The following is a 27094-nucleotide window of genomic DNA, read 5'->3' as shown; positions in this document are numbered from 1 at the left end:
TTTAAGACTTACCCACACTGGGAGGGTCAGAAGATCTACCTTTTCCTAATCTTTTGAGAAATACATTTGTGAGAGGAGCCCACGCATCCTTGAAAAGCTCTGTATCCATTGTACCCTATAGGCCAGAACTTACCGTGGGAACTGCTGCTACTCAATTGGAAAAAACTAAATGCATTGGGAATAATTAGGTCCAGGGGTGATGGGAAGGCCAAGTGACAGGACTCTACCACCAAAGGTCAGGTGGGTGTAGTTACCATTATATACAGCAGAGTCAAAGCAACAATCTGACTCATGTAGATTTATGGCATTGGCTAGTTCATCATGGTGTTCCCAGAAGTGAAATAGATAGGAAGTCTATTAAATTCTTACTTGATTTGTATAAACAGAAAAGTTGTAGGTCAAGTGAATTTGAATCATAAAAATAGGGTCATAGCCTCTCAGTCAATTCCCAGAGTTGAGCCAGTTTACAAACCTAGAGCCTTTTGAATGAAGAGCAGGTCAGGTCCCTTTAAGGAAGAAGGATCCCTATATAATACTGAAAATTTTACTATTCTTCCAGACTTTCCTCAAAAGATCTGTGGCCTTTTACCAGGGTACCTGCACACTGAGGGGAAAAAAAAATCATTAATATTTTTGGACTACTGGCTCTAAACTGACACTAATTTCAGGAGACCAAGAATGTTGCTATGACCCACTAGTGAGAGTAGGAGCTTATGGAGATCAGATGATCAATGAAGTTTTACTCAGGTCCTTCTCACAGTGGGTTCACTGGATCCCCAAATCCATCCTGTGGTTCTTTCCCTAGTTCCAGCATGCCTAATTGAAATAGACATATGTTGACCTTAAAAAAAAAACCCGTCAGTTATTTCACCAGCAAAAACGTGTTTATTTAGAAATAGAAGAAAACCACAATTCGAGACAAGCAAGCTATGGAAAAACCATAGGCGAATCTGGAGAGCAAAGGAGAGGAATACTCTTCTCTAGTGCAAAGTGGGGAGTTGGGAGGGGCTGCTATGGACAAAAATCCATTGGAATAAACTGGGATTTTGATGTGTAGTGGTTTTTCCTTGGCTGAGCTGTGACAGTTGTTCATTGGCTGGGCTGTTGCTGGGTGAGAAGAAAACCTTTCCTCCTCCTGCTGGAGTACAAAGTATAGGCTTAATCCTATCTGCAAGGTGTCATTTCTCGATTCTGTAATTGAGCACTGGTGGTAGGGCATGAGACCTCCCCCTTCTGGCATCCTAGCTCCATTTTAATGATGTTTCTTTTTATTAATTTTTACACCTACTTAACAATTGGCACAATCCCCACATTTGTTCCCTGACATGTGCAGTGAGGGCTATTATGTAGAAAAGCCATGTGGAAGCCATTAGAACTGCCTCTAGCCTGACAAGGTCTTCAAACATGATGGAAGTATAAATTGATAAAACAAAAAACTGAAGATGGATTTTGAAAACACACCATCACTTGCTTCATTTTTGGGTACAAGTTAAAAACAAATAAGGTGAGCTTGCTGAAATTACTTTAAAGACCCCAGTTCCATTCCTAGCAATACATGAATGTGAGATTGGTTTCTGTACAATGAGTGTTATTAAAACAAAATCTAGAGCTAGTGTATAGTCACCATGTCATGCATTTTTTTTTTAAAGATTTATTTATTTGAGAGAGCGAGAAAGTCCATGAGAGGGGGGAGGGTTAGAGGGAGAAGCAGGCTCCTCGCCGAGCAGGGAGGCCGATGTGGGACTCGATCCAGGGACTCCAGGATCATGACCTGAGCCGAAGGCAGTCGCTCAACCAACTGAGCCATCCAGGCACCCCATGTCATGCATTTTTGTCAGTAGAACCTAGATTAGACAGAAACTGTTTGTATTTATCACATCAGAAGCCTTTAAATACTTAGAGTATTTTCAAAATGTGTATACAAGTGTTAATTATATGAAATCACATTTCGGTTTTGTTGGGATTATAGAAAGACAAGTATTGTATCAATTCTCTATATTAATAGCTTATAAATATTCTTTCAGCAAGTAATACTAGTTTTTAAATTATTTTTTATTTATAAATTATGTTCTGGTTATGTTCAGAAAAATGGAAAGATATTCCTGATTCTAAAAATAAAGGGGTTTGCATTTTGTGTATCTTTTCTTTCAATTCAGTTTGTCTAGTAAGTAATTTTTTTGTTTTTTTGACAATAGATTAAAAACACTGGTTCTTCACTATAAATATTACTTTTAATTGTTTTTTAATTGTGAAATATAGAGTCACAAGAAATTACAAAGGTAGTGTAAAGAAGTGCCATGTACCTTTCACCATGTTTCTCCCAAAAATTATATCCTAAATAACTATAATAAAATGTCAAAACCAGGAAACTGATATTAATATAATATGTATACTTAGTCTTATCATTTTATAACTTAGATTAGATTGACATAATCACCACCACAATCAAAATACCATCAAAATCTGCCTAGTGCTACCTCTTTATAATCACACTCATCGTCTTCTACCTCCGATAGCCCTTGGAAACAAAAATGTGTTCTGTTTCTATAATTTTGTCATTTCAAGGATGTGATATTAATGAAATCATACAGTATATGATATTTTGACCCCACCCCCCTCCAAATAATGTCCTTGGGATCCATTTAATTAGGATTTAGAAATCCAACATATCTTTTGGAAGGGACACAATTTAGCCCATAATGATGATTATGGCTAATATTGGTCTGCAATTTTCTCTTTTCTTTCTCTTCTTTCTCCTCTCTCCTCTCTCCTCACTCCTCTCTTCTCCTCTCCTCTTCTCTCTTCTTCTTTCTTTCAAGGTTTTTTTTCAGTTTTTGATACTAGTAATAGGCTGGTCTCATAAAATGAGTTAAATGTTATCCCTCCTGCTCTGTTTTTTGAAAAAGAGTGTATAACTTTGATTTTATTTCTTCATGGTTAGTTTTACTGGTTGATTCTATCTATCTCAGCTTTTTTCTTTATGGTAACAAATTCAATTTCCTTAATTTAGACTATTTATATTTTCTGTCTTTTTGTTAATTTTGATAAATTGTATTTTTAAAAAATGTCTCTGTTCTATGTTGTCAACTTTGTTGGCATATAGTTCTTAATAGTGTTCTCTCATTATTCATAATTCTTTATCTGTAGGCTCTAACTCCTTTTATGTTACTGCTACTGTTAAAACTTAACATTTTTTCTAGTCATGCTCACAGACATTCCTCCTAAGAACTTCATCGTTGATTCTTTTACCATATTTGCTAGGAGTGCTAGATGGATGCTGGAAAACAGGGGCCAAAATAGATGGACTCTGCCTTCCTAGAACTATAGTCTAGTGGAGAATATGGCTATTTAACAACAGTTTAGAATCAAGTATGTTTGGTATAATAAGAGGTCCATGTGCTTCAAGAAAGCCTTCATAAATCTGAAGGGTAAATAGGATTTAGTGAGCAAAGAAAGAGGCACTTTTCAGCCAAAGAGAAAACTAAAGGATAATTCTGGAAGCAAGAGATCCTATGTAAGGTATTGTCCAAGAAGTTAAATAAAAATATAAAAAATACAGTATTTCCAGATGTAGATTACAAAAGGGGAAGGGAGTAATAAGAAATGATACTGGGTAAATATGCATGGCCAAATGATAGAGTGCCTGTAAGTCCTAATGAGATCTGACATTTTCCTAAATAGAATGGGAAACCATTGAAAGATTTTAAGGAGAAGAGAATAATGATCAGATTTGCATTTTTGAAGTCATTCAGGCTTCCATGTATAGGATGTGTTGGCAAAGAGCAAGGTTGGAAGCAGAGAGGTGAGTTAAAGAGTCTGTCCCAATCATCTATACAAAAGATAATGGGTAGTTTGACCAGGAGGTTACAGTGGAGTTGTAGAAGAGTAGATGGATATTCTATCAGAATTGATTTGACCTCATGATTAATGGCAGTTAACAAGTAGGAAAGGCAATGCAGTAATGGCTGACACCTATATTTCTGGATTAGATCATTAAATAGATATGGTTGACATATACTGGATGAGAAGGAGAAGGAGAAATGACATTCTAAGGAGAGTGCTATTTGGGGTAACAAGATACATTTGAGGGTGCTCTTGACTCCTAAGCAGAGAAACGTAGTATTGTCAGCCTATCTGAACTCTGTTAAGATTGAAGTAGGTAACCTGACACTCGAGCCAATATGCAACATTTAGCTTTACAGGTACAAGCAAAGTGAAGTGACTATTTAGGGTTTTGCCAGACTTGTTGGAATGGAAGAATTTAAAGAGATTGCATACTGCTACAAACGTTAATTGAAAGATTGGATCATGAAAATCTAAGCTTGGTAAGATGTAAAATAAAAAGAAGGAACAGCTGGGTAAAGATGAAGTAGAAAGAGTCAATGGAATTTAAGTTCAAGGGAGGTTGAGAAAGACTTCCAGTGGGGGTAGATTAAACAGAGACTTGAAACAAAATTATAGTTAAAAAGGGGTGTATATGTCTGAAACTTCTGCCACAATCCTAGGCCACTGATAGGATTTTGAACTAAGAGAGGAAGAGGCAAAGGTAGAGGAAGCAGAGTGAGTCTTGGGGGATATCAATGCTCTTAGAATTTCCTCCAATGCCTTTGTGATTGGGCTCAAGTGTCATCTTCTCTGAGATGGTGGATCCTTTCATGTCTGGTCTATAACTTATTCTTCTCCCTCAGCAAACACCCACTAAGCATACAGCACTGTACCAGAACAAGGGTTATAGAACTAAATCTTGTAACAATAAATGAGTGAAAGTAGTATGTTGGTGATCTGTCCCAAAATCAGACTATAAAATTACTCAATAACAAGCACGGGGCAAATATTTCCAAAATGATATCATACCCAGCAACTCATAGAGCCTCGATGATTAGCTCATGGCCAGAAAAATTCCAAATCTTTTGACCCCTTGCTGTCTTCTTGACTTGCTTATTAAATCCCACAGATACAGTCATTAGGGATGGATTTTTCCACAATGGTGTGATTACAAGTCAGAAAGAGATTCCCTTACAGAAACAGCTTTATACAGAAAACCTTAGAATTACTCACTAGGTAGAATTAGTGTAAACATGGGACAATTCTAAACAGTAATGTGAAATAAACCTTGTATTTGTAGGGAATAGAAGGACAGCCTCTTTTTGGGAACTAGCTTCGAAGGGTAAGCAATACCGTCTACTTAACAAAACATCTTTTTGAAAAACAGCTTTGAAAGTATCATGTAAACTGATTTTTTAATGGTTTTGGGCAACATATTTACATTTTAAACTTTTGAGTTTGCATTTTCCTCTTTTTATGCTGAATCTGTCAAACTGATTGGAATTTATAATTTATGGCTGTGCAGCAATCCAATATTCTTTATCCTCAAGTGATCCTATTCTCATGAAAGTTTGTTACATTGATGAGTGTCATTTTACAAGTCAAAATTATATTTCAGAATCATGATATGATATTCCTCAGTGTATTCTATGTGTGATCTCCCTACACATTTTTTCTGAAAGATTTTCAATAGTAAAAAATTTTAAAAATGCTGAAGAATTAATGAAATATCCTTAAGATACCTCCCATAATACTTCTTTGAGCAATTTATTTTCAGCTTTAAATATTAATCTTCCTAAATTAATTTCACTAAACTTTATTGATTTCAAACTATTTACCTGATATAATGTTAAGATTTAATAAAAATATTAATAACAGTCTCTAAATTTAAGTGCTCCTGAAAAGCCTTAGAGTAAAAACAAACATCTAAACAGACAATTTAATTTGAAGCTTAGGGCACATTTTTTGGTGAATATTTATCAGTCAAAGGTCTGGTTTGGTTAAAGACGTACAAGCATATACATGACCACACTGATCATCATCCAGCTGTGCTTTATTTGAGTAAACTAGAATGCTTTAAAAAACTCTGTTTTGGACAAAAGTAATATTCCATTTACTTGCCTTACACACAACAGCTTCTCTATAATTACAACTTTTCTAGGCCATAATTTGTTTTTTAAACCTTCCAGGGTTAAGTCAAAATGTGGATTCAAAGTTTTAATGGTGATTTAAAAGCACAGAATCCAAATATTTACCAGAAGTATAAAACTACACCTGTCCATTTCATCTTGAAAGCATTCACATTATTTCTAGCTCCAAAGTGCTTATTCATGAGAAAATTAGCCTTGTTATTCACCGAGAAATTGATTTTTTAAAAAAATGTTTTATTTATTTATTTATTTATTTATTTATTTATTTATTTATTTATTTATTTATTTATGAGAGAGAGAGAGCTAGAGCGCAAGGCTGGGGAGGGGCAGAGTGAGGGAGAGAGAGAGAGAATCTCAAGCAGACTCTGCTTAGCAAGAGCTCCATGTGGGGCTGGATCCCAGGATCCTGAGATCACAACCTGAACCAAAACTAAGAGTTGGACACTTAAACGACTGAGCCACCCAGGTGCCCCATTCACTGAGAAATTGATTTTATATGTTACTGTCATTTGTCCAAATCAACCTATTTATATGCAAGAGAAAGTGGATGTTTTATAGTGAAGCATTTGCCTGTTCTAAGCAAACTGTTTTTCATATTTGTATTTTTTAGATCTTGTTAAAGAAGAAAATCCAGCATCTTGTTTTTCATTGGCCATTTTGTGCCCTACAAAGCATTGACTTGCCTACACTTCCAGGCTGTGCAATTTGGTTTCTCTGGACAGTCAGTAGAACCAGATAGTCCTCGGGTCCAGTCTGGACATTGTGAAGGCAGCAGTCTGTCCATCTCAGCCAACACAGAGCTTGAGGGTTGCCCCATTTTCTAGTGTTGGTAAAGCAGTGGCAGTAGTATGGGCTAGGGAAGTCATGAATTATAATTATGCCTTTTTGAAAGGAAACAGTCAAGGGCCTGAGTCTGAGAAAGGGTGAGCGAATAAGCTGGTGGGACTGACAGGACCTTGCTTGGTGCAAAAACCAGTCTACCACACTACCATTTTTCACTGTTTTTGTTTTTTTGTTTTTAATCTCGATCTCTCTCCTCACATATAATTAGTGATTTTTGTTCTTCAGCTGCTTGCACTGAGACTACAGATAAGAAATCTTTTCAAACATTACCTTCTGTCTCATAATACTGGTTATATTTATCAGGGTAGCCTAATTGCTGTAAAATATAATTGCCCACATCTCAGCAGAGAGTAGAATTTATCTTTACTCCATCAAGTTCAATGCAGATATTCAACCCTCAGTAGGGTTCTTCCCGGGAGTGATTCGGGGTGGTCAAGGGTCCATCTATCTTTCATTGTTGCCAAATATTTCAAAGTCTTCTGCAGTCTTGAGGGTCTCTGGTGATGCCCTGAGCCTAGAATTCAAACAAAGGAATAAGGTGCTTTAATGAAACGACTTACATTATTTTCACCCACATTCTATCAACCAGAACTACTCATACTCTTTCCTCTCCTACCACTCTGGAATATAAAACAGATTTTGTGGGTAGTTACCAGTCTCTGCCAAATTGTTAGGTCAAGAGGGAAAGTAATGGGTACATAACCTCAAGAGAAGATACTGGCAAAAAGACATTTGATGTTCCTATGTTACTGCCACAATATTGTGCTGTCTACACATTGGGGTGTATTAAGATTGAAGATATATAATAATCTTGTGCAAAGCTTTAACTTCTTCATTTTGGGGAGGGTTGTATTTGTTAGTCACTGTAAACTGATATTCTGTGACTTTAAATTCAATACACAGAACTATGTTGTCAGGCAAACAGTAACAGTGAGAAATGCATTAAATTCCTCATCTCAGCCCATTCCCCCAAAGGCATATTAGTCTAGTTGGGTTTCCTTAATAGTAACCAAACTGGCAAACATCCAACTAACATTTTGTAAGCTGAGAAAATATTTTATCTATAAAAGAAAAATAAAAAAATACTAAAAACTGAGAGTAATAAAATAATTTTTTAATGGAAAACATGATGCTTTACTATTTATAGTTAGTACTTAGCACATGATAAACATTCAATAAATGTTGTGAATCAGTATATGCTAAATAGTACATTTCTAGCTAGCTATAAATGAGTTTTGCTACTATGATCTGAATATTAATAGAACACTTTTCTATAGAATGGAAATAATTTGTGAGGTTCCTGCTTGCCCTGGGGATCTAAATGTTCAAAGGCAAATAATGTGTTATTTGCTTAACTCTGATGTCAATTACTGTGTTTTCAAATGGGCAATCACCAACTGCTATTTATATTCATATTCATATAATTTTATGGCAAACACTTGTAGCAGATAGCATTTTCTCAAATGGCATATCCTTTTCAATGAGGCCTTAATATTCCTTTTATTGTACGTGATCATATGGTGGGTATGTGCCTTGTCCACTCTTCACAATGCAATTGTATAGACCTCTGTGACTTCTTCAACCAATAGAATATGACTGAAATCATGTCATGATATTCCCAAAGTTTGATTACAAAGATATTCTGCCTTTGCACCTTGTTCTCTTGGGATATTTGCTCTCAGTCACCATGCTGGGAAGAAATCCAAATGAGTCTTAACATTAATCAGACAAGAAGATGATACTCCCAGTAGCCCAGCAGGGATCTTAACCAACGAACACTGTCAGCCACTAGATGTGAGTAAAGACACTCAAGATGATTCCAGCCTCCAGTTAGAAAGTTCTCAGGTGGAGTCCTAGATATTGTGGAGCTGAGACAAGTCACTCTGAACCCCAGAGTCTATCATACCAGTAAAATTGTGTGTGTGTGTGTGTGTGTGTAACACAACTAGGTTTGAAATGATTTGTTATGTAGCAATAGTAACTGGAACATCCTTCATTCAAACATAATTTTACATCACAACTCCCCATTAAGCTTTTTGTTAGTTTTTCCCCAACTTTAACTGTATGTAATAGTGTTGCCTGAATACTTCATCTTCAAGTGCTCTATTTGACTTGACTTCCACCAACCACATAGCACAGAAACATTCTTCTCTGAAGATTATACACATATATTTCTATTCAGTATTTAGTATGACTTTCATATTTTTCTAAATATTTTTGACTTTACCATTATTACAGGATTCTATTATGCAAAGCACTAATAGCATTATGTAAGTGTAAGGGTTATCAGTAATTTTTTTTTAACCAGTGGATCCCCCATGCATAACAAAGGATTGATGCATAGTAAATGGTCGGTAAATACTGCATGAGAAAAATGCATACACAAACACTTTTGATTTGTTTTAGAAACAATTTAGAAATTTAGATAGAATGCTGTAAACACAAAAGTGTATAATGCTTGACTTTTTATTTCTAAATGCAAACTTGTTATTTAGTTTGTGTTCTTACAGAATTATTTATTTGACCACTTAAATACCTGATGGAATTGAATGAAATTGTGTCACTCTCTTATACTTTAAAAATTGTAGCTATTAATTTGTCAAAAAATGTTTTCATCATTTCAATAATAATGATGATACTAGTAACAACAGCAGCTAGTATTTCTCATGTGTTTACTATGTGCCAGAACTTGTCCTAAGTTCTGCTTGGGTTATTGAATTATTTTTTAAGTTAGGTTTATTGAAATGTAATTTACTCACAGTCAAACTGACCCCTTTAAGTTATACAGTTCTATGAATTCTGACAAATTCAAGCAGTCAGGAAATCATCACCACGGTCAAGAGAACAGTTCCGTCACCCCCCAAAATTCTATCATGCCACTTTGTGGTCAGTCGTTTCTCCATATCCAACCTTTAGCAACCATTTTCTATCCACATAGTTTTCCCTTTTCCAGAATTTCATATAAATGGAAACATAATTTTTGTGGCCATTCGTAGTTTATTTCAATTAGCATGATACATTTGCAGTTCATCAGTGCTGCCACACTGCTTTTGGTATTCTATTGTAAACCATCATTTGTATACCTTTTCCCAGCTGATGGACATTTGGATTTAGTTTTGGGTGGTTATGGAATAAAACTCTTAAACATCTGTGTATAAGTATTTACACAAACATATGTTTTCATTTCTCTTTCAGATCTACTTAGAAGGGGGATTACTGGGCTGTGTGGTGAATGGATGTTTTTTGTAAGAAACTACCAAACTATTTCCCAAAGTAGCTGTATCATTTTACATTACTACAAGCATTGGGTGAGAGTTCTAACTGGTCCATATCCTCACCATAACACGATACTCATAGTTTGACTTTAAGGCCATTTGAAAGGGTGCTTAGTGAAATGTCACTGTGGTTTTAACCACATTTCCCTAATAAATAATGATATTAAGTATTGATAGATGTGTGATGTTGATAGTGTTCTTTTCTAATATTTTGTCCATTTTTGGAGTATTTTGTAGTTATTAATCATGAAAGTTTTCATAAATTCTTGATACCAGTTCTTTATTATATATGTTTTGAAATATTTTTTCCCAATCTGTGGCTTGTGCTTTGATTTTCCTAACTGTCTTTCAAAGAGCAGAAGTCTTCAATTTTTATTTTGTTTTTCATTTTGACAGAGCCACCCAGGCACCCCTATAATTTTTCTTTTATAATTCATGTTGTGAATGTCAAATTTAGGCCTAACCCAAGATTGTGTGTGTGTGTGTTAAGAAGATTCCTTGTAGATGTTTTATAGTTTCTGTATATGGCACAAGATGTGGTTCAAGGTTTATTTTTGCATAGAGATGCACAATTTTTGCCAGACCATCTGAGAAATCATGTTAATTCACTTCATCTACATCATTTTAGATTTTATAATCCTGAAATATAACAGTTTAAATTAAAACCCAGAGGTAAAACTAACATGAAAACTACATTGATTTGATTGATTAAAACCTCCTTTAGAATAAAACTATTTCTGAAATCACTATTTGTCTATTGAATATAAGGTAAATACTTGATTGTGCAAATCAACCACAATTTTTTCAACAAAGTATGCTCTTGAGAAATATTTTCCTTAAAATGTGACAAATAACTAATGAATAGATATAGTTAATTTCAAAATAATATTTCAAAAAATCTATACTTAATACATTTTAAGAAACCATTGGAATCATTAAAATTAGAATTGGTTCATATAACATCCTTGTTATCACATCAGTAGCTTGGGGAAAAAAGGAAGAATTGTTCTGTTTCCTGTTGGTGATTTCTAGGCAATAGTCATGAAAAATAGATTCTGGAAATTTTCATTCTTAGGGACTAGAAAGTATTTTTGAAGTGGTATGTGTAGGTATGTATGTTTCCATGTATGTGTTTTATTTTTAATAGGCAAATACATGATTATCTTCATAATTGGAAATATTTTTCAAACAATATTGCTAAAAATTCTTCTGTTTTACACATTCCAAGAAGTCCATCTGTAAAGATCAAGTTTAGTATAAAGGTATGATAAATAAATGTACATGTGTTTCTTATTTCTCTATCAATATTCCTCTCAGTTTATTCTGCTACTATTTAGCTCATGCTTTATATCAGACTACGTTTTTAGCAAGTCAATATGTTTTTTTTTTCTATATTTCAATACTAGGTGATTTTAAGAGTAATGTCACCACTTTATTAAAGTGTGTGTATTATTGCATGTATTTTTTTAAAGAACTAGATATTTTTCTTCTTGTGTCCTTGAGCCAAATCTATTGGAATTGCTTAGTAAGAAGACATTAGAGGAATAGTAGAATTTTTAGTACTAGCACAATCTAAGTTTTCACGCTCTCTGAAGAGAACCTGGCTTCTTCTAAAGTAACTGGACAGGTGAAATTGTAAAGTCATGTCACCGAAGATACATGGGAAATTTTTACTCAATTTCCAAACTCATATTAATATCCTAGATAGACAGACACAGATATACAAATAGATAATCTCTGTTCCATTTTATTTGTGTCTTTAGTATTTCTGCATTTATAGGCCCTAAAGTATAGTGACCCTGACAAGAGAGTTTCATTCTTATCATGTGTAACAGTCCACAGATAAACAGGTGGTCTGTAAACCAAGAGTACTAATCAAAGTCCTTAAAGTGCAGAAAGGGGGAGAAAACAAAACAAAATACACCCTTGACCTCAAATGCTGTTTCCAACAAATGTATTCAATGATTAAAAACAAAAATGCTGTACCTTAAGAAGACCATCCCATTGTTCTACCAGAGGAAAACTTCTGGCGTATCATATAATGCAGTATGTGGTAAGACCAATTAATTCCAAGGTTGTATTTCCACTCCCTTATCTCAATTGTGCAAAATGGATCTCTTTATACAGTGAGATTCCATGCAGAATCCTGTGTTGATGGGGCAAACATTTTGTAAGCCTTTTGTTAGTGTATCTGGTGGAGGTCCTACAGTCACCTAGAACAACAATACCTAGAATGTATGCCAATTATAGTCAAGATAAATCATATCCCTTCCAAAATTTGAAGAAGTCCAAGGATAACAACTTGCCATTAAATGACCAGTTAACTTGAAATATAGCACCATGTCAAGGACTCAATGATTCTTCCCTATAGCTACAAGATTCGACGTTTGACTAGAGAGGTAGCTAGATAAGCCTTATTTGAGTAAGATTCCATGGTGTTGAGCCCATGCATCACTCCATCTCTGACGCTACAGCTATTCTGTTCTTTTTTTTTTTTTTTTTTAAGATTTTATTTACTTATTCGACAGAGAGAGAGACACACAGTGAGAGAGGGAACACAAGCAGGGGGAGTGGGAGAGGGAGAAGCAGGCTTCCCGCGGAGCAGGGAGCCTGATGCGGGGCTCGATCCCAGGACCCTGGGATCATGACCTGAGCCGAAGGCAGACGCTTAATGACTGAGCCACCCAGGCACCCCAGCTATTCTGTTCTTAAGTCTATCCTGTTCTGAAGGGATGGCTGATCACAGATACTGGCTGATGTCAATGGGTTACTACTAAATCTACATTATTTAATGCCTCTTTTTTGGTGACTGCTCTCTTATGAGCATTAAAATATCATACAAACGCCTATGTTTATGCACATGCCTCTGCTCCCAACCACTTTGTCCCAGATTTTTCAATATTTTTCCTTTAAGGCTTCTATCAAACCAACGAATCCATTAGCTATTGCCTACATATCTATATATATGCTTATCATGAATGTTTTCTAGTTCCATAAAAAGTAGATGACAGGGTACCCCATCAAAAGATCTGACTGGTAGGTGAATTTACAATCACCAGTATCTTTCTGGGCCATCTCTGAGTGGGGTTGTTGTAAAACAACAGTCAATTTTAAGCTTGAACCTACTTACTAAGCTAAGGACTCTGGAAAGAAAGCTCATCCCTTTTCCTTCTGTCAGATGGTCCATAAGAGGTCTCTTCTATGGCCATAAGTACAAGCCAAAGGAGAGAGGCTGGGTCAACAAAAAAGTATGACATGGTGGTCTAGGCCACCTACTGTGTAGCTTATTTTTGTCTTCTGTGACTGATTCCAAACATATTGCAACCTTTTTATTTATTTATTTATTTTTATTATTTTTTTTAAAGATTTTATTTATTTGCGAGAGAGAGAATGAGAGACAGAGAGTATGAGAGGGAGGAGGGTCAGAGGCAGAAGAAGACTCCCTGCTGAGCAGGGAGCCCGATGTGGGACTCGATCCCGGGACTCCAGGATCATGACCTGAGCCAAAGGCAGTCGCTTAACCAACTGAGCCACCCAGGCGCCCGCAACCTTTTTAAAATGCACTGCTTCTAGGTCTTCCTGATCTTGTGGTTTTATGACTATAATAGATACACAATGCAAGATGAGCAGTTGTGGTCACATGGTCACTTGATGTCCCATGGTCAGGTCCTTGGTCTCTACAAGAGTCCAGTTACATACGGGGAGCTGCTTTTTGAGTCTGCAGATTCAGAAGATGTGGTTTTGATCCAGTATCCAGGGTTCTTTGTTGTAATTCTAAGACTAGAGCTTGTCCCAAAACTGCCCACTAAAGATTCTTCTAATGTATAAAATCTACTACCTATGACTCAAGTGTCAGAACTGGTTCCATCACAATCTGGACTTGATGGTGATCAATTTCCTTCTCTGGGTCCCCTCCAAAGCTGAAAGCTTTGCAAGCTACTCAGGAACTGGGTTGGACTTATTTTCCTAAGTGTAGGATATGTTACTTTCAAAGACCAAAGAGGCTTACCAGGCACTGTTTGTTTTTTTTTTTTAATTGTGGGAGATAAAAAATGCAATAATCCATTATTTTGATGGGTATACCCCAGTATACCCCAGATCACTGGTCCCTTAAACCTTCACTGACATGGTGGGTAGGTTATACCTTCCACTCTCTGGAGTACAGGCATCTTATCAAGGCTTTCAATAAACTTACCACTTCTTGCTTATCTAATCTGACTTATATGATGTCACCAATATAGTGGATCAATGTGATGTTCTGTGGAATGTGCCGACAAGTATAAGTACTTTCAGATTTAATTATGATACAGGGCAGGGTTGTAAACTAAGCCCTAGAAGAAAAACTAAATATATATTGTAGCCCATCCCATATGAATAAAATTGCATCTTATTCTACTTTTTAGGAATAAAAAAAATACATTCACTATACTTCATGGGTACAATATATCTGAGACCATGTGAATCTGCTCTGGCCAAGAAAATATATCTGGCAGAGCAGCTGCAATGGAGACTGTTACCACTTTGAATTTACAATAGTATCCTCGTTCACAAGGATGTTTCCAGATTTTACAGAGGACAATTTGATGATATGGATGTATTGAAAAAATTTTCAGTAATATTTGTTCTTCCTAAGATGTAATATTGTTTTTTTTTTATTTAATCTCTTGGCCAGACAGGTATTATAGGGCAGTTTTAAAAGTTTCCACCTGAGTGTCCTCACTATGCTAGATTTTAATATTGTAGTTTTGCCAACTGTCAACATGATCATTTCCATTATAGGAATACCCTTGGGTGAGTCCATTTACCAACGGATCCACTCTGAGTCACTACTGGACCTAGACTTTATTATTCTCCTTGTATAGGGGGGATGTAATAGAATATTTGACAAAATCCTCTATAGACTTTTTCTTAAAGGGCCAAATAGCTAATACTTTAGGATTTGAGGACCACACAGGTTCTCCCTCAGCTACTCAACACTGCTGTTATAGCACAAAAATGACCATAGATAAAATATAAATAAATTAATATGGCCATGATCCTGTTGCAAGGGGTTTAGCTAGACTTCAAGTGGGAAGAGTGTGGCCTTTCTGCAGAATTCTATTGTGTCTAATCTGGAGATTCAAGGTTTTCTAGGCCTTGCCCTCATATCCCCATATCAAGTTGCAGAATTTTACTTTTTTGAATAAGGACCCTGACAGGGCTTCATAGAATTGCTGATCTTGAGAATTCAACCTTCACTAGAGCCCTACTTACATTAATTATAATTTTATAATCAAGTTATGGGCCTGATACTCAGCTTTTTCTGCCTTATGGTAATAGGAGATGAGAATCTTTTTATGTGCTGCTGGGATGCCCTCTGAATTCCACACTGAGGCTGCCTTTGTTGATTAATCACCTTCAGCCCTTCACTGCAGTTTTCCTAAAATGTTTCGAGCCCCCAGCAAAAGCCAGCTGATTCCACTATCCCTGTAATTATTACCTCCTATCATCTCTCAAATGCCTGAGATCTTGCACTCACCAGTGCATTCCTTCCCGTTCGCCAAGGAAGGTTTGGCAGCTACAGCATCTTTACCTCCTAGGGGTTATTATACTCCACCTACCAACCAGGTGGCCAATGACATAGCTCTAACATTCCCATTTAAACTCTGTTCTCTAAGCCTACTCTTGGCACCAGAGCTTGTCTTTTTCATGTTATAGGAACTCAATGTAAAGATGGGGATTCATGTGCCCTTGGTTTACTGTGGCATGCTCTTAGGAATATACTCAGAAGGAAGTGGAGAGAGTGGGATTAGGAAGAGTGGACCAGTGATACAACAGGAGCTTCAGCTGGTCCCTGCAGAGCTTCAGGCCTTGGGATGACCCTTCATAGATGTTCTTAATTGAGGCAAAGGGACCAGGCCTTCGTACCCCTTCACTGACTAGTCTTTGCATGTGTGCTTTCTCTGGGATGAGGAAGAACAAGGCCTCTCTGCTTAGCTGAAGGCAATTCCTGGAGCAGGCCTCGACTTTGGGTTGTTGACACACAAAGCTCCAGGCATGTGGAGATTAAGCATCTCAGTTTTAAAAGGGAAATATGTGAGCCACACCAGAGCATCAAATACCACATCATTTGCTGTGCCTCGTGCTCCCTAACAGGAGCCGAAAACTGATACACAGAACAAACTTGTTGGGCCCTAAAGGAGAGCTGGAAACATAAGCCGATATTTGAAAAAAACACCCAAGAATGTTGCCTCCTTGCTTCCTGCTCTACATCTTCCCTTTTCTTCTTCCCTGTCTTCACCTACTTTAGAAATTCTTTACTTTGCATTAGACACTGTGCTGGTCCTCAGTTATCTTTGTGGATATAGGAATGAAGTAGCTAGATTCAACTTACATTGATTCTCAGAAGGATATCCTGTAACAGTTCTGGGCCTGCATCCCAAAAAAGCCAGAAGACTATAGAGTAGATATATTTTGCAAATCTCAGAAGTGTTTTCTTATGAATCAGTTATCTATTGATCCAATAAGGCTGAACAATAAAACTCATGGGAAGCATTGATTGTTGCTCATGAATCTTGGGTCAATTGGGAATTTCTGGTCTTAGCTGTACTCAGGCACCTGAAGTTAGCTATGAGTTAGGGAAACAGCTCTGCTACTCTTGGCTGGACTGTATCGTGTGCTCAGAGGTTAGCTGGCTATCAACTGGTCTAGGATGGCATTGGTTAGGACAATTCTCTTATTCTCTAGCATGCTAGCCTAGATTTTTTGCACGGCATAAGAGGGGTTTCAAAAGAGTGAGCAGAATTATATACAGGGCCTCTTGAGGCCTCAATTTGAAATGGACACAGCATTGCATCAGCTGGGTTCTTGGACAGAACAAGTCACAAAGCAGCAAATTTTCAAAAGCTGGATGAATAGACTCTACCACTTAATGGGAGGAATTTTGAAAACATTGCAAGGGATATGAATACCAGGTGGAGAATAATTGAGGAAATTTTTACAATTAACCTATTATAAAATAGAGCTAAGTTTTCCACTGGGCTTTTTTTTCGTATACATTCCATAGCTTGTTCAATCTCTAAAGTTATGGATTCCCCAAATAAAAGCTTTACTAATAGTTAGGGTCTTGGAATTTATTTGCCACATGTCTAAACCAAAACAAAGTTAAAATACTCAATATTGTTAAAAAATATATGTAATTAATCCTTGCAAGTCTGAACAATCTTGCCAAAGTAAAAAAAAAAACAAAAACACTTTTTTTCATTTCCCTCATTAATTCCATTTGAGTACTGACCACCAAAATAAATATTGGCACAACCGTAGGACTTTCAGCTCTTTCAAAATGGAACTAGAAGTAGCAGGAATAGAATCAAGGGGGTGTAGGGTCAGCACGTGCTGTGTGCTTGTAATGCTGTTCTGCCTAGTGTCCCTGCTGATTTATACTTGTCACTTACTAAGGGCTCAGCTCAGCTGTACCATGGCGCCAACTTTTTTGTTGTTGTTGTTATTAGCTTTATATGAAGGTGATTTGTGTGGTGTAGAAAAAAATGAATTGTGGGAACTTAAAAATTCAGGGTAATCTTGGTGTAATTTTGGAAACTAAAATGAAGAACACAGCAGGAAAGATTTGGGTTCTTCACTTCTAAGTTTGATAAGGTACTCTAAACAAAAAGATACCCAATGTGATTGCAAAATAATGTGTGTGTGTGTGTGTGTGTGTATGCGTGGGCAGCGTATAAATTATTTTCCTTCTACACGGATGTCATTAGGTAGTCTGAGATCATCCCTTGCCAGAAGGCTGAATATGGTAATCAGCCACTATTTGTAACATTTGCATCTTATTCTTCAATATATTTAATACATTTCAGTACTCTTAAATAGCAGATCATTTTTTTGACATTAACATCTTTATAGTCTGTAGATTTATCTGTCGACTGGCAGCTGTTTAACACTCTTGGAATTCCAATTTATGAAAATCAATGTAAAGAACAAATCCTGATTGTCCTAAAATTTTCAATCTATGCTAGAATAGGAAATATCTGATAAAAGGTGACAGTTTAATGGTCTAGGTTTCATTTTAGAAGTCAGCATCCAAGAGCCTTCTGCTTATGACACAATAGCTTCACTATTATTAGTGTTTGTTGTTTTTGTGCATTTATGTAGATGGGGATGATAGAGTTTAGAGACTGCAGTGTCTCCATGTGCTTTCTGCTGGAACTATTTCTTATCAGTGTGATGGGCGATTGTGAAGACATGTTTGAGGAAGAAAACACAGGGGAGCCACTTAAATATCTTATTTTTCAGGATTAGCATATATTATGGAATATCTTTAAATAATCCAGTATCTTCAAGGGTTATCATTTGAGTGGTGATACTAAGCATTGACTTGGGGTCAATTGATTATGGGAATAACAAAAACTATTTTGTATAGCAATATATGTAGCAGTTGGAATAATTATTAACTGATGATGGGTACATAGAGTTGTAGAGTTCAGAGTTTACCATAAAATATTCCAATAGGAAAGATTTCCCATGATCTGTGATGTTATCCAAGTTCATAACTAATGGTAATACCTTTTTTCATTGGATAGCATTTTTTTCTGTTTCACATTTTCATCTTTATAACCTGACTTGATTCACATAACAATCCAGTGAGATAGTTAAAGGTAGTTTTCCTCATTTTTTACATGTGAGGAAACTGAGGATACTCTCTATAACTGAAATTCATGAACTACTAAGCATATTAGATTAGCAAAAGAAAAGGGCAATATGCTATTCCATTCATAGGGATACAAAAAATAAACAAGATATTTTTAAGTAATGGCAGGCAATACGATAGAGCAACATAATTTAAAAACAGTCACTGGGGTTTCTTCAAACTGTGTGAATAGAGAAGGTTATAATGAGGGAGTCCTATCTAAACTAAAACTTTAATGTCAAGATGGAACCAATGATATGGGGATCAGGAAAGAATACAGCTAGTGCAAAAACCCTTAGATAGAAGCCAACTTGGTAAGCTTGCAAAACTAGAAAGCCAATGTGGTTGTAGTGAGCAAATTATAACTGGTATAGTCTGTAATCAGAGAGTTAGGCAGGGGCCAGATCTTGTAAGACTGTGGCCATTGTAAAAGATGTAAATTTTATTGTAAATGAAATAGAAAATTATGGGAAGGTTTTAGGCAAGAGAATACCATACATTTGAATGTGAATTTTTGGAAGATCATGCTGTTTGCTTCTGGGCAAATGGATTTGAGAGCAGGAGTCCAGTAAGGGTCTATGGTGGTTGTCCATGAACGCAGTATAGAGGCTTAGACTTGGTATTGCAATGACAGCAGTGAGTAGCAGCGACATCACATATATTTAGTAAAAGTGCCTGAAGATTTGCCTGTAAATGAATAGGGAGAATGAAGGAAAATGAGGAATGGAAAATGGCTCCTAAGATTTTGGGTAAATTACTGGGCAGATGATGATACCATTGATCACATTAGGGGTAAGTTGATGAGGACTTGATATGGCAAAGTTTACCTACTTGTTAGAATTAAGTCCAAATGTCACATAAATTGGTGATGTATCCTTCTGGAGCTCAGACAAGAGGAGCAGGTTGTTATTAATGTGGGTCACATTGGTAGACAATATTTAAAGGCAATAGATTAGATCCAGAGAGAGAAGGTAAAACAGATCAGGGAGACCAGGGCCCTGGAGCACATCAGCACTTAGAGTTTTAGCAGAAATACTTTTAGAGATAAAATTATTATTTCTGCAATGTTTTCACCTTTTACTCATGACTGTAACCCTAGTGATTTATGGTATAGTTATTTCACCTAGTCCATATGTATATAATCCAAACTATGAGCTTTTAAATACTTTTTATTAGATCTTTGTTCTTACTTTTCAGCTTTAACTTCTCTATATATAGTTTTTCATGACAAAAAATCCCTTCTTGGCCATGAATGGCATAAATAGTGGAATTTGTAAGATGGTGCTTGGCACCAAAATTTTTTTTCTTCATGACAATATTTACTGACTCTACATTTTTTTTTCTCCATAGAAAACACACACACATGCACACACACGCACACATACACACACACACACCCAGGTATGGACTCACAATATGATAACATATGCCTTTTCTGGTGGCCTAGTGAGACACAAGTGTTAGATAAGATGGAATAACTTCCTGTGAAGCATAAAGACAATTATTATTACCAGAATGCTTAGGTTTAAAATAGATCTTATTTCAAATTGCTCCACTGTGTATAGTAAAAAATACATTTTTTTTTCAGGTTTAGAAAACTCTACTCTCAAAGCAAACTCTCACACACACAGAACAACAACAATAAGAACAACTACACATGGACACAACACAAACTCCTCATAAAATGAAAAAGGAGGGGGTACTAAACTGTTGACCAAAGGGGTGCAGGAGTTAATGTACTACACGTGCCTGAAATTATTCTTGTTAATTAGTGTGTGAAGACAACCAATCAGTGGATTATGCTTGACCTAAAATTGGGAAAAGTAGCTCTTTTGTGAAGAATAAAGTCCTTGGGGCACTTTATTGCCAAACTAAGAAGAATTCCAAATGGTATGTAGGGCATATTTGCATTGAAAAGCTTTAATTGGAGTTCCTTTTAAAGTTCAAGGGGCATATAAAATGGCAAAAAAATGGGGAAGTATGTGTCAAAAATTATCAAAGTCAATGCAATTTCTTTATTATTAGCCTAGGATCTGAATTCAGAATCTTTGGGATCCATATTAAGCCCCTTAAGTAACTTTTTAAATTTGATTTATTTATTTATTTATTTTTCTTAAATATTTTATTTATTTATTTGACAGAGAGAGACACAGCGAGAGAGGGAACACAAGCAGGGGGGAGTGGGAGAGGGAGAAGCAGGCTTCCCACAGACCAGGGAGCCTGATGCGGGGCTCGATCCCAGGACCCTGGGGATCTTGACCTGAGCAGAAGGCAGACGCTTAACGACTGAGCCATCCAGGCGCCCCAGTACCTGTTTTTAAAATGGTGGATAACATATTTCAAGTTGATGCAACTGTCTTATAGATCTATTCTATTAAGAAAATCTTTTTCCCCCCTTTTCTTGCTTACACATCTAGTTCTTTTTTTTTTTTTTTAAGATTTTATTTATTTATTTGACAGAGAGAGACACACAGCAAGAGAGGGAACACAAGCAGGGGGAGCAGGAGAGGGAGAAGCAGGCTTCCCACCAAGCAGGGAGCCCGATACAGGGCTAGATCCCAGGACCCTGGGATCATGACCTGAGCTGAAGGCAGACACTTAAGGACTGAGCCACCCAGGCGCCCCACCTACACATCTAGATCTTAAGCTTTCTTTCCTTGTGTTCTGAAAAAACGACTCACTAATTCAGCCCAGTGCAGGCTGTGAGGCAATGTAATTTGGGGGTGGAGATACAATGGCATTTATTGCCGTTGGACAGGACTTTACACTATAGTGATGTCACTAATGGCCATGTTTCAGGTCTTCAATTTATTGTGGAAAGGCTAGACAGGAGCCCAGGGTGGGACCTCTTCTTGCCTCAATGTGAACTTCTAACAAATTCTATGAACTCTTCAAATTGTGAAGGACACAAATACAATCAAGTTTATTTGTTTCTCCTAGGAATGTGGCACAAAATTCTGAGGTTGATTTGAAGTCACACAAGGTAAATTTTCAGAATGTTTATTTCTTTTCCTGTTTTCTTAAGCACTTGCTATATAGTAAAACTGCCTCCTAGGAACAGAATGTTCTCCGCAGCTGAAGAACTGATCTAGCTAAGCAAATACCCAGGTCATCAATTATCATTTTTAAGTGTCTCAGAAAACATTCTTTGAGGTAATCCTTCCTCAAATCCTGTTTGAAACTGGATTTATATCCTGGGGAAGTGGGCAAACATCTTGAGGAATTAAACAGATGAAAGAAAAATGGAATGTTGTCACGCATAAAGTTGTTATCTTTAAAGGAATGCCTAAGAGAAATACCTCTACAAAATGCTGGTACATCCAGATGGAGGATTATTAAACTAAGTGATTCCTAACTCATGGCAGGAAAGATGGTGAGGATTTGTGAACAGTACATTTAAATGAGGAAGGGAGCTGAAACAGCCCAGAGAATTCAGACATGTGCTCTTTGTTCTGATCTATCCCATCTTTCCATTTCTCTTTACCCAAAATTTGCCCAGACTCTTTCATCATAAGGACTGTTTAATACTAATTTCAAATCCTATTAAGCAACTCAACAGTCATTCAGTGTTTTTAAAATTAAGAATAAACATGATTATAAATTAAATACAAATTACTTCCAGTGTTATAGATAACATATTATCAATAATAATAGTAATATAGTCACGCCCTTTCAAACTGGCATTGACAGGGAAAGGAGCTTACCCAACACTGAACTCACAGTCCCAGAGAGTATAACACAGGGGATGTTTTAGATCCATGCATCCCTTAGCTGACCTTAAATCTTGCGAGGAAACTTCGAAATTCCCCCTTTCTTTCTTTCTTCATGGCTTCATTCCTTAATTTCTTCCTTCTTTCCTTCACTATTCCAGAACAATTGTAAAATTTTGGATATGAAATGATTACTAGATAATTTTATAAGATTTTTGTTCATTTATTTGGGAGGGAGTAATACAATTGTGGTTATGTAGAAGAATGTCATTCTTAGGAGATGCACGCTAAAGGTCTTAGAGATATAGTATAATGATGTTTGCAATAGATTTTCAAATAACTTCAAAAATGTATACACATACACACATATAGAGCAGATTGTTCAAATTTTAACACATTTCAAATCTAGGTGAGGAGTACATGGGTGTATGTTGTAAGTTTCTATTCTTCTGAATGTTTACATTTATTATTATTATTATTATTATTATTATTATTATTATTATTATTATTGGAGTTGGGGGGAAAAAAACTGTGGTGGTCAAGTTTTTGTCAGTGTGGCTAGGCTACAGTACCCAGTTACTGAATCAAACACTAAACTAGGGGTTCCTATGAAGATGTTTTGTAGATGTGATTTATGTCTACAATCTATTTACTTTAAGAAAGCTATCCTGGATAATCGTGGTGGGTTTGATTTAATCAATTGAAATTATTAATAGCAGAACTGAGCTTTCCCTGAAGAAGATATTCTGCTTGTAACTGAAGCTTCAGTTCCTACCCTGAAGTTCTGGCCTGTTCTTCCTAAAGGCCTGCCTTCTAACTTTGGACTTGACTAGCCAGACTCCAAAATCAACCAAGCCAATTATTTTCAATAAGTCCATTAACATATAGCTTCTACTGGTTCTGGTCCTCTGGCTGAACCTTGACTAGTACAGACCCTTTCCTCCAGGATCTTAAGATATAACTGTGGAGACATGTAAGTTTAAAAAAAAATGGAATACAGAAGGTAAGTGCTATATTAGAGATTACCAGGGATTTCTATGACAAACCACATGAAGGACACTTAGTTCAGACAGGGGGCAATTTCAGAGAAGACTGTGTAACTTTCTCGGAAGAGATGCGTATTTCAAGATCTGAAAACCATGCCAAAAGTGATTAAAAAAAAAGTAAAGAAAGTTATTTTCAACTGTATTTAAAACTAAGTTCATCAACATAAGGAAGTTAGTTGTAGGCATTAGATACAAAGATTAGACACATTATTTGAGGAGGGTTGCATGACTTCATTGAATACCATTTTTCAATGGAATTTTCCAAGAGTCAATTAAAAGGTGTGAGTTATGGGTAGGAAGTTGTGTCAGCATTTTTTTTGGGGGGGGGGGATTATACCTTCTGATTTACAAGGTTCTGTGAATGGATTTACTGTTCAATTAAAGGTAAATAGAGAGGATACTTAAAGCTTGCATTCCCTATGTAGATGGCATGACTATTTGTCAAATAAAGTGGGTTTTTTTTTCATATTTTCAGCACAAATTCACAGATTTGTGACCGTATGACAGCTTCTCTCTTAATCCAATGTACTAATTTACTCTTCATTTTTACAGATTGTAGATTTACAAGTAGAAAATAAATTGCCTAAAATCTAAAGATACAATCATTGACAAAGATTAATTTATATTCCCAAGATTTCTCAGTTTATTCCAAAATAGCCAAAATAGCAGGACTGGAATGGCCACATGAAGGTATAGCTAGTACTGATGGAAGCAGGGAGCCCTAAGTAGACTTGATCTCAGGACTTGCCATCATGACCTGAGCCCAAAGCAGACACTTAACTGACTGAGCCATCCAGGCACCCCTAAATAAATCTTTTGACGTTACTAATTTTTGTCAATCTGATTCATTTTCTCTTAACATCCTTTCCTTTCGTGCCCATGTAAATTTCAATACATGGTCTTCTACTTCTTGTTTTAAAACAGCTTTTACTGTGAATATAAATTCTTTTCCCAAAAATGTTTTTTTGTAATGAGAACTTACAAGATCCATTTAATCAAAATTTTAATCACAGCAGCTTTAGTTTGCTTTAATGATACAAACAAAAGCAGTGTTTATGAAGGAAGCCTAAACATTAGATGTTTTCTAGCCTAAGAACAAAATGAAAATCGAGAGAACAACTTATTGGCAAAAAGGTTGTTTTGTCTAACCTATATGCAAAATAACCCACAACTGTGTTTTTATTCACCCATTGTTTTCAATCACTGGAAGATTTCATGGGAACCTAAAGCAAAACAATTGCTAAACTATATATTTAGAAAGATCAACCCTACATGAATATGGAATGCCAAGAGAAAGAAGCACGGGTTTAGCAACACCTTCTATAAACTGAACAATTTCTAAAGGGAAGGCAATGCAGACAAGTATTAAATGAGAAAGACAACCAAAGCAGGAGGACAGATTTAACAATCTGAGCTCAATTCCCTAGAGCAAGAGACATCTCAAATTGATTTTGGAAATTTGCTCAAGCTTAGAGGCTAGCTAAATCCATCCTGCTTTTCAAATTTCAGATGCTTAGAAAAGGCATTTTCAAGACAATACATAGAAACTGCAAGAGAGAGAAATAGACTAACATACCACCAAACTTGAGGGTAATTGATTTAATAATCTGTGCTTTTAGATGGATAATAACTGTGAGGACAAATTTGGGGGGGCCTAAAAAAACTTGAAAAAATTCTTTTTCACAAAAACCATGATGCATGAACTATTGATTTTCTTGGACTGCCACAACAATAACAACAATAAATAATATTTATGGTTCAAGGGAAAATCCTTTTCCTTGTTTCCTGCTTAGGTTTCAAAATGAAAGCTAAACCATGATGCTTATTTTTTTTAAAGAGCTTATGAAAATCCAACACATATTTAGTTTTTGAAAGCATTATAAAGAACGAGTGATTCCAAACACTCTGTGCCCTGTCATTTTCTTCCCCCAAGGTTGGTCAGAGAAGCACATTCAAGGAGCTGCAGATCATCACTTTATCTATAAACACTTGTCCCATGGGTATGAGGCAAAAGGATAATTATTGAAGTCGGGAATAGCCTGTGTCCCCACCCTTGTGATTAACTCAAACAAGAAGGGATGTGGCAACAGCAGATCCTGGAAAACTCAAACTTGAGATAGAAACCGTGTTCTTGTTTTTCTCAACAGATTATGAAAAAACAGTGCCAAATGATCCTGCAATTTGGTAAGGAAGACCAGGAAAGCAGAGCAGGAGAGAACAGCAAACAGGAGAAAAACCTTCATTTCTCAATTTTTTTTTTGTAATTTAGAATATTGTTAGAATGTCGAAAATGAATTTTTGTTAAGGTGCTTACTTGATTAATATTCTTGTCTGCCTTTTTTAATGCTTATTTTTTTCTAGAAAAATATTTAAAGTTTACTATATGTTCATAAATAAATCAAATAAACTTAAGTAATAATTTTAATGAATTATCTAAAATGTAGCAGAGTAGGTAGTTACAAATATCTAGAGAGACTGAAATTAAAAGCGGTTTCTTTAGAACAATAATAATATTAACTTGAGATTATGAAAATGAATATGTGAATTGAGGAGAGACTTTCATGCTTAAATTTGATATTTATGTAATGCCTCACAGTAATAAAAAGTAAACTTTTGCCATTTTCATTACTAGTATTATATTTTTGATAGAAAACAACTAATTTTCTGTGCTCTGTATTTCTTTCATTAAGATATGAGAATGGAAATGAATATATACATATATGTGTATGTAGATAAGTATCTATTTTCATCTATTATTACTTACATAAACATATAACTTTTATCACTGAAACAGTGAATTGAAGAGTGGAAATAAATCCTTAAAGTCATAACAACTTAAAAATATAGTGCTTTATATGTTACAAAATGTTTCCCTATACAGTTATGCAAAATCTAACATCAATTGCGTAAGATTTAACAGATGAGAAACTAAGGTTTAGAGAAGTCAAATAACTTGATCAAGGTGAATGTAGCTAATAAGGCAAATGAACCTTAAATTATGTTGCCTTCCTTTGGGTCCACTGCTCTTGATATCATGATTCCTTCCAGGCATTCAATCTAGCTTACTAAGCTAACAGGTTAGCCTTTGCTCATTACTTCCAGTAACAGAATGACCACTGACTCAAACATACTTCCCATTTTCATTCTGAACAGCTTAAGTAGGAGTGATTTCTTTCTTACACTGAAGTGCTGGTTTTGGTTCTGTCCTCTGGAGTTGCTCAAAATAAGTCTAAACCATTTTACCACATGCAATCTGTTCATTTATTTTGCAACAGTTGATAAAAGTCAAGGTGGGGGCAATAATGTGTTATACTATGAAATTGACAGAGGAAATGGATAAATTGAGGGAGAGTAGAACAAAGTGACCTTTTAGAGCTATTTGGGCATGATTTGAAACTACAGATCAAGGAGGTCAAAAGAAAGTATGGGAGATAGGAATATAAAATTCATACCTAGAAGATATTCAGTAATTTCTTCAACTTCCTGAACCTTCAATATCAGCCAAGTGTTAGGAACTGGGAGGAGAAAAGACATAAAAATAAATAGCATATGATCTGAATCCAAAGGG

General features: G+C 35.9%; 1 long non-coding RNA gene across 1 annotated transcript in view; it reads left to right on the top strand.

The window, feature by feature from the left end:
* The window catches only part of LOC123863249 (uncharacterized), a 98076-nt gene extending 72274 nt beyond the window's left edge, over positions 1–25802 (top strand). The window contains exons 3-4 of the long non-coding RNA XR_006795488.3: positions 21711–21753; positions 25674–25802. This is a non-coding gene — a long non-coding RNA (uncharacterized LOC123863249). The remainder of the gene's footprint in view (positions 1–21710; positions 21754–25673) is intronic.
* Positions 25803–27094: the final 1292 nt, after the last annotated feature.

This window comes from Mirounga angustirostris, unplaced genomic scaffold, assembly GCF_029215605.1.
Source record: "Mirounga angustirostris isolate CCGP_5_RB_7025 unplaced genomic scaffold, mMirAng1.0.hap1 SCAF_1, whole genome shotgun sequence".
Lineage (NCBI taxonomy): Eukaryota > Metazoa > Chordata > Mammalia > Carnivora > Phocidae > Mirounga > Mirounga angustirostris.
The sequence above is the reverse complement of the archived record's forward strand: the minus strand, read 5'-3'. Positions and strand labels throughout refer to the sequence as shown.